Consider the following 10,544-nt stretch of genomic DNA (forward strand, 5'->3'; position numbering starts at 1 on the left):
TGCCGAGCCTGAGCCTTCGGCTCTCCCAGGGGAAATAGCTGTGGATAAGTTATTCAATTAGAACAGCATTATTGGCCAGCTACCTTGGAGAATTGGGTTGATGATGTTGTGATTATCCCGCTCTACATTCCTTCATGTCTCTAGAAGGCTGCAGTGCATGGCAACTTCCTTAAGTGTTTACTGAGCCCTACAGTAGAGGTGAACAATTGGAATGAGGAATATCAAGGATTCCTGAAAGAAAATCAATTTTGAATGAACTTTTCTTGCTTAGCCACAGCTTCAATATTCTGAGTCATACTGTATTTTTGTGGACTTTCATTGAATTAAGGGATAGAAATGGCAGTAGGAAGGAAAGTGAATTTCATGATATGCATTTAACCTGTGGCACTGCACAAAATAATTCTTCACATACGATTACAAGGTAGAAAAATACTCAATCTTCCTCAAATATATTATTCTTAGGGAAGGAGAAATCTCATAGGGGCATAAGACATTTTTAATAAGGACTTTAGCAGTCCTTTAAAAACAGTTGTATCATAAAAGTAGTAATTATTTACAAGTAACTCTCTACCAGGAGGTCAGAGCCCTTTTCAGATCATGCCATTCTAAGAGCTGCCTAAATGGGAGGTTTTTGGGGATGTTCGTTGTTATCTTTAGATCCTGTGGTTTGCAGCTAGAATATCTAATATCCAAATAGGTTTTATATATATATGATACATATATGTGTGTATAATAAACACATACACATATAGATAATGTCTATATGTGTGTATATATAATGTATATATATATACACACATACATTTGTACACGTATAAAATTATTTTTGTGATCTTCATATTTTTTTAAATTGTAAGTGCCTGCTGAAGAGAGTAGGAAATACTGAAAAATATGTAACAGTTAAAATCTAAAAATATTTCTTTTCACACTTCTCATAAATATGTATATATTCATACACTACAGTATGTCACATACTTCCAGAGTGCTTATTTGCACCCTAGGGTTACTTTAGGCCGTCTTTTATGATTGCTAATTGAACAGGAACTCACTTGTGCTTCTTATCACTGGTTGAGAGGCTGATGGCTCTAGAAGGTAGCTGGCTATAGTTTAGTTTTTGTGAATTGTAAGAATTATAAGCTCATATTTTTTGCCCTTGTTTTTGTTTTTTGGTTTCTGACATGCTAATATTTTCAGTCACTATTTTTAGGACCTTCTTATATATTAAGACATTAACCCTTAATTGCCAGGGCATGGTTACAATGAAAAGGAGAACTTTTATTCAATTTTATTATTGTTTTTAAATTTTCTATAACTGTGCACCCTTTTGTTTTTTTATTATTATGTTATGTTAATCACCATACATTACATGATTAGTTTTTGATGTAGTGTTCCATGATTCATTATTTGCATATAACACCCAGTGCTCCATGCAGAACGTACCCTCCTTAATACCCATCACCAGGCTAACCCATCCCTCACCCCTCTCCCCTCTAGAACCCTCAGTTTGTTTTTCAGAGTCCATCGCCTCTCATGGTTCATCTCCCCCTCCGATTTCCCCCCCTTTATTCTTCCCCTCCTGCTATCTTCTTCTTCTTTTTATTTTTTTAACATATAGTGTATTATTTGCTTCCAAGGTACAGATCTTGTTTCAACAGTCTGGCACAATTCACCCTTTTATAAGCCAGTGCCTGTCAGAACTTGCAGTTTCATAGATTTCCCAATATAAGCCATCCTTACCTTCCTGGAACCAGCACTATTCAGAAAGCTCTTCTGTGCATGCATTGTGTGAAATATCATTTGTAGATCTTTTATATAGTAGGAATTGATGTATAATTTTTTGGTGTGGTGTGCAGACATTTTACTTTGGTATCAGGATTGTATTAACTACATAAAATAAATTGGATAATTATCCTTTATTGGTTTTTTATATTTACTTAATTTAAACAAATTATTTATTCTAAATTCCAAAACTTAGGAACAATATACACGGAATGGGAATTATCTCCTTGAGAGTTTGAAAGAACTTACCCATTAAACTGAGTGTTTCCTTAATAACGTTTTAATTGTCTTCCTTTTTTTAGTGAAATTTTTACTAATACAGAAAATAAACATTTTACTGATATTTTTAAAATATTGACAAAGCTTTTTTACATTTATTGTCTGTTAGTTTCCTTCATTATTGCTTATTTTATGGATCTAGGTGAATTCTAATGCCCCTGAGTTATATTTTTTAGAATTTTGTCTGCAGTTTTTTTCAAGCTATGAGAACATCACTTTTTCTGCTTTTCTATATTCTGATTTACTGACTTATGTTATCTTTATTGATTCCTATTTTTTTCTTTAACTTTCCTTCTTTAACTTTTTCGTTTAATTAATATATTTTTTCCTCTATTTCTATTGAGGTTTTGAAGTATTAAGGATTGAATTGGACTATTAATGGATAGTAGTATCATTTTCTTTATATTCTACACAATCTGATATTATTCTAGATATTTCTTTGATACAATAATTATTTAAGGTTCTTAAATTTCTAGTTTTCCTTTTTATTTCTTAAATTTTGTCATTACTAATTATATTATGGCCATTGAGTGTGATCTCAATTTTTGGTTTTGAGTGAAGGGATTTTTGTGACCTAGTTTATGATTTATTTCCTTTCTTTACTGTTCTATTTTTGTTCATAAAGAAATTTTGTTTAAATACATGTTTTATTAAAAATTATATTATTTATCTACAAATCTTGAACTAAAACAAAAACTAAATTTGCAAATGAAAATCATTATTTGGTTCCCTGGCATGTTTCAGACAGAGTGTGCCTTTTTCCAAGGACTTTCTTTCTTTTCTTTTCTTTAAGATTTTTTTTTTATTATGTTGTGTTAATCACCATACATTACATCATTAGTTTTTGAGGTAGTAGTGTTCCATGATTCATTGTTTGCATATGACACCCAGTGCTCCATGCAGTACGTGCCCTCCTTAATACCCATCACCGGGCTAACCCATCCCTCCTCCCCCCTCCCCTCTAGAACCCTCAGTTTGTTTCTCAGAGTCCATTGTTTCTCATGGTTCATCTCCCCCTCTGATTACCCCCCATCATTTTTCCCTTCCTGCTATCTTCTTATTGTTTTTTTTTTTAACATATAATGTATTATTCGTTTCAGAGGTACAGGTCTGTGATTCAACAGTCTTGCACAATTCACAGCACTCACCATAGCACATACCCTCCCCAATGTCTATCACCCAGCCACCCCATCACTCCCACCCTCCCACTCCAGCAACACTCAGTTTGTTTCCTGAGACTAAGAATTCCTCATATCAGTGAGGTCATATGATACATGTTTCTTTGATTGACTTATTTCGCTCAGCATAATACCCTCCAGTTCCATCCATGTCGTTGCAAATGGCAAGATTTCATTCCTTTTGATGGCTACATAACATTCCATTGTATACCTATTCCACATCTTATTTATCCATTCATCTGTCAATGGACATCTGGGCTCTTTCCACAGTTGGGCTATTGTGGACATTGCTGCTATAAACATTGGGGTGCACGTACCCCTTCGGATCCCTACATTTGTATCTTTGGGGTAAATACCCAGTAGTGCAATTGCTGGATCGTATGGTAGCTCTATTTTCAACTGTTTGAGGAACCTCCATACTGTTTTCCAGAGTGGCTGCACCAGCCTGCATTCCCACCAACAGTGTAGGAGGGTTCCCCTTTCTCCGCATCCCTACCAACATCTGTCGTTTCCTGACTTGTTAATTTTAGCCATTCTGACTGGTGTGAGGTGGTATCTCATTGAGGTTTTGATTTGGATTTCCCTGATGCCGAGCAATGTTGAGCACTTTTTCATGTGTCTGTTGGCCATTTGGATGTCTTCTTTGGAAAAATGTCTGTTTATGTCTTCTGCCCATTTCTTGATTGGATCATTTGTTCTTTGGGTGTTGAGTTTGATAAGTTCTTTATAGATTTTGGATACTAGCCCTTTATCTGATATGTCATTTGCAAATATCTTCTCCCATTCTCTTGGTTGTCCTTTGGTTTTTGTTGACTGTTTCCTTTGCTGTGCAAAAGCTTCTTATCTTGATGAAGTCCCAGTAGTTCATTTTTGCACTTGCTTCCTTTGCCTTTGGCGATGTTTCTAGGAAGAAGTTGCTGCGGCTGAGGTCTAAGAGGTTGCTGCCTGTGTTCTCCTTTAGGATTTTGATTTTAGACTCCTGTCTCACATTTAGGTCTTTCAACTATTTTGAGTCTATTTTTGTATGTGGTATAAGGAAATGGTCCAGTTTCATTCTTCTGCATGTGGCTGTCCAATTTTCCCAACACCATTTGTTGAAAAGACTGTCTTTTTTCCATGGGACATTCTTTCCTGCTTTGTCAAAGATTAGTTGGCCATAGAGTTGAGGGTCCATTTCTGGGCTCTCTATTCTGTTCCATTGATCTGTGTGTCTTTATTTGTGCCAGTACCATACTGTCTTGATGATAACAGCTTTGTAATAGAGCTTGAAGTCCGGAATTGTGATGCCGCCAGCTTTGCTCTTCTTTTTCAAGATTCCTCTGGCTATTCGGGGTCTTTTCTGGTTCCATGCAAATTTTAGGATTATTTGTTCCATTTGTTTGAAAAAAGTGGATGGTATTTTGATAGGGATTGCATTGAATGTGTGGATTGCTCTAGGTAGCATTGACATCTTCACAATATTTGTTCTTCCAATCCATGAGCATGGAACATTTTTCCATTTCTTTGTGTCTCCCTCAGTTTCTTTCATGAGTATTTTATAGTTTTCTGAGTACAGATTCTTTGCCTCTTTGGTTAGATTTATTCCTAGATATCTTACGGTTTTGGGTGCAATTGTAAATGGGATCGACTCCTTCATTTCTCTTTCTTCTGTCTTGTTATTGGTGTATAGGAATGCCACTGCTTTCTGTGCATTGATTTTATATCCTGCCACTTTACTGAATTCCTGTATGAGTTCTATTAGTTTTGGGGTGGCGTCTTTTGGGTTTTCCACATAAAGTATCATATCATCTGCAAACAGTGAGAGTTTGACTTCTTCTTTGCTGATTTGGATGCCTTTGATTTCTTTTTGCTGTCTGATTGCTGTGGCTAGGACTTCTAATACTATGTTGAATAGCAGTGGTGATAGTGGACATCCCTGCCGCATTCCCGACCTTAGGGGGAAAGCTCTCAGTTTTCCCCATTGAGAATGATATTCGCTGTGGCTTTTTCATAGATGGTATGAGGCCACCATTACCTTGATCCCAAAACCAGACAAAGACCCCATCAAAAAGGAGAATTGCAGACCAATATCCTTGATGAACATGGATGCAAAAATTCTCACCAAAATACTAGCCAATAGGATGCAACAGTACATTAAAAGGATTATTCACCATGACCAAGTGGGATTTATCCTTGGGCTGCAAGGTTGGTTCAACATCCACAAATCAATCAATGTGATATAATACATTAATAAAAGAAAGAACGAGAGTCATATGATCCTCTCAATAGATGCAGAAAAAGCATTTGACAAAGTACAGCATCCTTTCTTGATCAAAACTCTTCAGAGTATAGGGATAGAGGGTACACACCTCAATATCATAAGAAGGACTTTCAATCATAATTAAAGTACTGACATTACTTTTTATATTTGTACCCAATACAGAAAGACCTTTGTTCAAATCTCAGCTCTGCCACTTACACATATCTTGTGACACTGGACAAGTCACTGAAATTCTGACCTCTTAGTCTTCTCATCAGTAAATGAGGACAATAATAGGACCTACTTGAAGAAGTCTTGTGAGGATTAAATGAGTGAATGAATGTCAAATGCATTGTATACCAATAATCAACCCCCCAAAATGTCAGTTCTTCCTATTTTTATTCCTTCCAGAAGGGCTTCTTTTAATTATTTATAAGACCCTGATGATTCTTTGCTCACTGTGTTTTTAGGACACTGTTTTGTTCTGCTATCTTGGCTCTCAGTATAGTGTCTGTCTTTCACATGAGCAGATTGGGAATTTTATACCGTCTCAGCTTTCGATAGAAAGAATAACTGCTATTCTTATAGCACTTATAAGCTTAAATTATATCTCCCAATTCTCTAAAAAATGGATGCTTTGACACTTCTGACAGAGGGTATGAGAAGGTAGGCAGATATTTTACTGTTTACTCGTTTCACAAATTTTGTCCTGAGTATGCCAGGTCTCTTCAGTATATATATCTAATATATATATATTAGGGTGCCAAATAAATATAAGTATCTAATATATATGTATTATCTATGAGACTTGTAGATAACTATAAAGATCATTTCTTTGTTCTAGCAATTCTCACACTGAAAATGGACACAAAGCATTAGATTATTACCAAAACTTCTGATTAACTTACATTTTGATCTATGTTATTGAAACTTGCTAGTCAAGAAATAAATGACAAATAAATAAATAAATAAATAAATAAATAAATAACTGACTGCATATTTCAAAACAACTAAACCATTGCAGAATGTTTTAATTATTTCTAAAATGTACATTTTAGCACAAATTTTGGCACATATTAATTACTTAGTAATACTTCTTGATGTGTTAATTTTACTTTGCAGAAGAAACACAGAAAGTCTTTCCTATGAGCTTTAGAAAAAGTACGATAATCATATTCTTGATTTTTATTTAGCTCAAACTAGAAAATCAGCATTACATTATTAGCGATCTTCTTTCTTGATCTCACTTTTTTTTTTTATTGAAGTATAGTTGACACACAGTGTCACATTAATTTCAGGTGTACAACATAGTGATTCAACAAGTCCATATGCTATGCTCTGCTCACTACAAGTGTATGTGGCTACCATCTGTCACCATATAATACTATTACAAAATCATTGACTATATTCCCTATGCTGTACCTTTTACCCCCATGACTCTTTCCTTCCACAACTGGAAGACTGCATCTCGCACTCCCTTTCACCCATTTTGCGCATCTCCCCACCACCTCCCCTCTGGCAACCGTTAGTCTATTCTCTATTTATGAGTCTGTTTCTGCTTTTTTGTTTGTTTAGTCATTTATTTTGTTTTTTAGATTCCACATATAAGTGAAATTGTGTGATATTGTCTTCCTCTGTCTGACTTATTTCACTTAGCATAATGCCCTCCAGGTCCATCCAAGGCATAAATGGCAAGGTCTCATTCTTTTTTATTGCTGAGTAACGTCCATTGCATATATATACCACATCTTCTGTATCCATTTATTTATCAATGGATACTTGGGTTGCTTCCATATCTTAGCTATTGTAAATAATACTGCAATAAACAAAGGGGTGCATATACCTTTTCAAATTAGTGTTTTCATTTTCTTTGGGTCAATATCAGGTAGTGAAATTACTGGATTGTATGATATTTCTATTTTTAATTTTTTGAGGAAACGCCATACTGTTTTCTGCTGTGGCTATACCAGTTTACATTTCTCCTATTTCTCCATTTTTTTTTATTATGTTATGTTAATCCCCATATATTACATCATTAGTTTTTGAGGTAGTGTTCCATGATTCATTGTTTGAATATAACACCCAGTGCTCCATGCAGAACGTGCCCTCTTTAATCACCAGGCTAACCCATCCTCCCACCCCCCTCCCCTCTAGAACCCTCAGTTTGTTTTTCAGAGTCCATCGTCTCTCATGGTTCGTCTTTCCCTCCGATTTCCCCCCCTTCATTCTTCTCCACATTCTTGCCAACACTTGTTATTTCTTGTCTTTTTGATTCTAGCCATTCTGACAGGTATAAGGTGATATCTCACTGTGGTTTTGATCTATATTTCCTGAATGATTAGTGATGTTGACCATGTGTCTGTTGGCCATCTGAATGTCTTCTTTGGAAAAATATCTACTCAGGCCTTCTGCCCATGTTTTAGTCAGATTATTTGGGTTTCTTTTTTTTTTTTATGTTGAGGTGTATAAGTTCTTTATGTATTTTGGATATTGACCCCGTACTGGATATATCATTTATAAATATCTTCTCCCATTGAGTAGGTTGCCTTTTCATTTTGTTGATGTTTTCCTTCACTGTGCAGTGCTTTTTATTTTGGTGTAGACCCAATAGTTTATTTTTGCTTTTGTTTGCCTTGCCTCAGGAGACATATCTAAAAAGATGTTGTAGAGCTGATGTCAAAGAAATTACTGCCTATGCTTTTTTCTAGGAGTTCTATGGTTTCCTCTCTCACATTTAGGGCTTTAATCTATTTTGAGTTCATCTTTGTGTGTTGTGTGAGAAAAGGGCCCAGCTTCATTCTTTTGCAGGAAACTGTCCAGTTTTCTCAACACCATTTGTTGAGGAAACTGTCTTTCCTCCATTGTATATCCCTGCCTCCTTTGTTGTGGATTAATTGACCATATAATTGTGGGTTTATTTCTGGGCTCTCTATTCGGTTACATTGATCTGTTTATCTATTTTCATGCCAGTAACATACTGTTTTGATTACTATGGCTTTGTAGTTTATCTTGAAATCTGGGATTGTGATACCTTCTGCTTTGTTTTTCTTTCTGAAGATTGCTTTGACTATTTGAGGTCTTCTATGGTTTCATACAAATTTTAAGATTATTTATTCTAGTTCCATGAAAAATGCTGTTGGTATTTTGGTAGGGATTGCATTGAATCTATAGATTGCTTTGAAGAGTATGGACATTTTGACAATATTAATTCTCCTAATCCATGAGCATGGAATATCTTTCCATCATTAGCTATCTTTTTACTAAAACTGCTTACAGTGCAGTTGCCTTTGCAAAGCTCTAAATCTTTTTCCATATTTGCAAAGCATTCATCTAGCCATTAATTTAGGATCTATATAATGTTTGTTGCTGTTTACTATTTGCAGAGATTTTTCTGTTAAAAATGACACTATGTAAACATGCTAATGAGCAGCAAAGGTCAATATATGACAACAGTTCTTTTGGCAAAAAGCATTGCCTAAATCTGAAAAGCAAATAATATGAAAGCATTTAAAATCTTTGTGAGATTACAAAATATGCATAAAGTTTTTGAGTTAGTGAATAAACAGATCATTTAAAATTCAGTTAACTATATGGTAAGTTCTCATAAAAACACCTCTTTCAAAGTAGTATGAATTCTGAAGTGTCACACAGTAATCATTATCACCTTCATTAACTGAGTACTTCATAGGATGATGCAAGACTTCATTCTAGATTCTAAATATATTAACTAATATACTCATCACAGTAATACTATGAGTTATAGTGTGTCTTTATTGTAAATTTAAAAACTAAGTTCACGTGTTGGAACTGGTTTTTACATCTAATTTCCTTCCCTCATGTATGCAGGAATTTTGAAATTTTCTACCCCCTTTTCCTACTTCTATAGCCTTAAAACTCCCTTCTAACTAACACTAATTTAATATAAGAGTGGACTACATCTAAGAGAAGCTACAGTATGGGGTTTCGGTCCTGTGATCTAGCCAGCAATAAGGACACAGATGTTAACAGCCTGGAAAGCTTGTAACCAGAGTTATTTCGTGGGGGAAAAAATATTTGTAAGCTTTTTACTAGTGAGTTATTATAAGCAGATTATATACTAATCAAGAGTATAGTAGGGAATGAGGGGGGCGGAGCAAGATGGCGGAGGAGTAGGAGACCTTGAATTTCGTCCGGTCTCAGGAATTCAGCTGCATAGGGATCAAACCATTCTGAACACCTACAAACTCAACAGGAGATTGAGAAGAAGAATAGCAACAACTCTCTGAACAGAAAAGCGACCACTTACTGGAAGGTAGGACATGGGGAGAAGTGAATCCGAGGCGATATTCGGGAGGATAGACAGCGGGGGAGGGGGCCTCCGCCGCTTCTGGCAAGTGATAGAGCCGCAGAACACAAAATCGGAACTTTTAGAAGTTGGCTCTGCTGAGGGACGTCACTCCAGTGGCTAAGCGGGGGGTGGAACCCTCGTGGGACAGTGTGGTCTCAGGACCCTCGGGGTCACAGAAAGACCAGGGGTGCCTGAGTGTGGCAGAGCTCCCAGGTATCAGAGCGGGGAAGCCGGCTGCAGAGACGGAGCGGAGGCGCAGGCTCTCAGCTCGAGGTTGCCATGAACTGTGATCCGCGGCCCAGTCGGGCCACTGCTCCTCCAGCAGGGACCCAACAAGCGGCAGATCCAGGGAGACTCCCCTTCCTTCCCAGGGAGAAGCGGCGCGGAAGCGCACCGCAGGGATCTGCTGGGTTTGGAGACTCCACACGGGGCCGGGAGCCAGAGATAGAAACGCTCGGTCACAGGCCGGGTGAGCAAGGAGTGCGGCCAGAGACCGGGGAGACGGGAGTGCCTGCTTTTCTCTGGGGGAGCACTGAGGAGCAGGGCCCCAAGTTCTCAGCTCCTCTGGGTGGAGATTGGGAGGCCACCATTTTCACTCTGGTCCTCCAAAGCTTGGAGGGAACAAAAGCTCCTGAGAGCAAACCTGAGCAGATTGCTTAGCCTGGACCGACAAGGGCAGGGCAATTCCGCCTCCGGCAAAGACATTTGGGAACCACGGCAACAGGCCCCTCCCCCAGAAGAT

The sequence above is a fragment of the Callorhinus ursinus genome, unplaced genomic scaffold (genome assembly GCF_003265705.2).
Source record: "Callorhinus ursinus isolate GAN/ISIS: 27379988/994484 unplaced genomic scaffold, GSC_fseal_2.0 scaffold7, whole genome shotgun sequence".
Taxonomy (NCBI): Eukaryota; Metazoa; Chordata; class Mammalia; order Carnivora; family Otariidae; genus Callorhinus; species Callorhinus ursinus.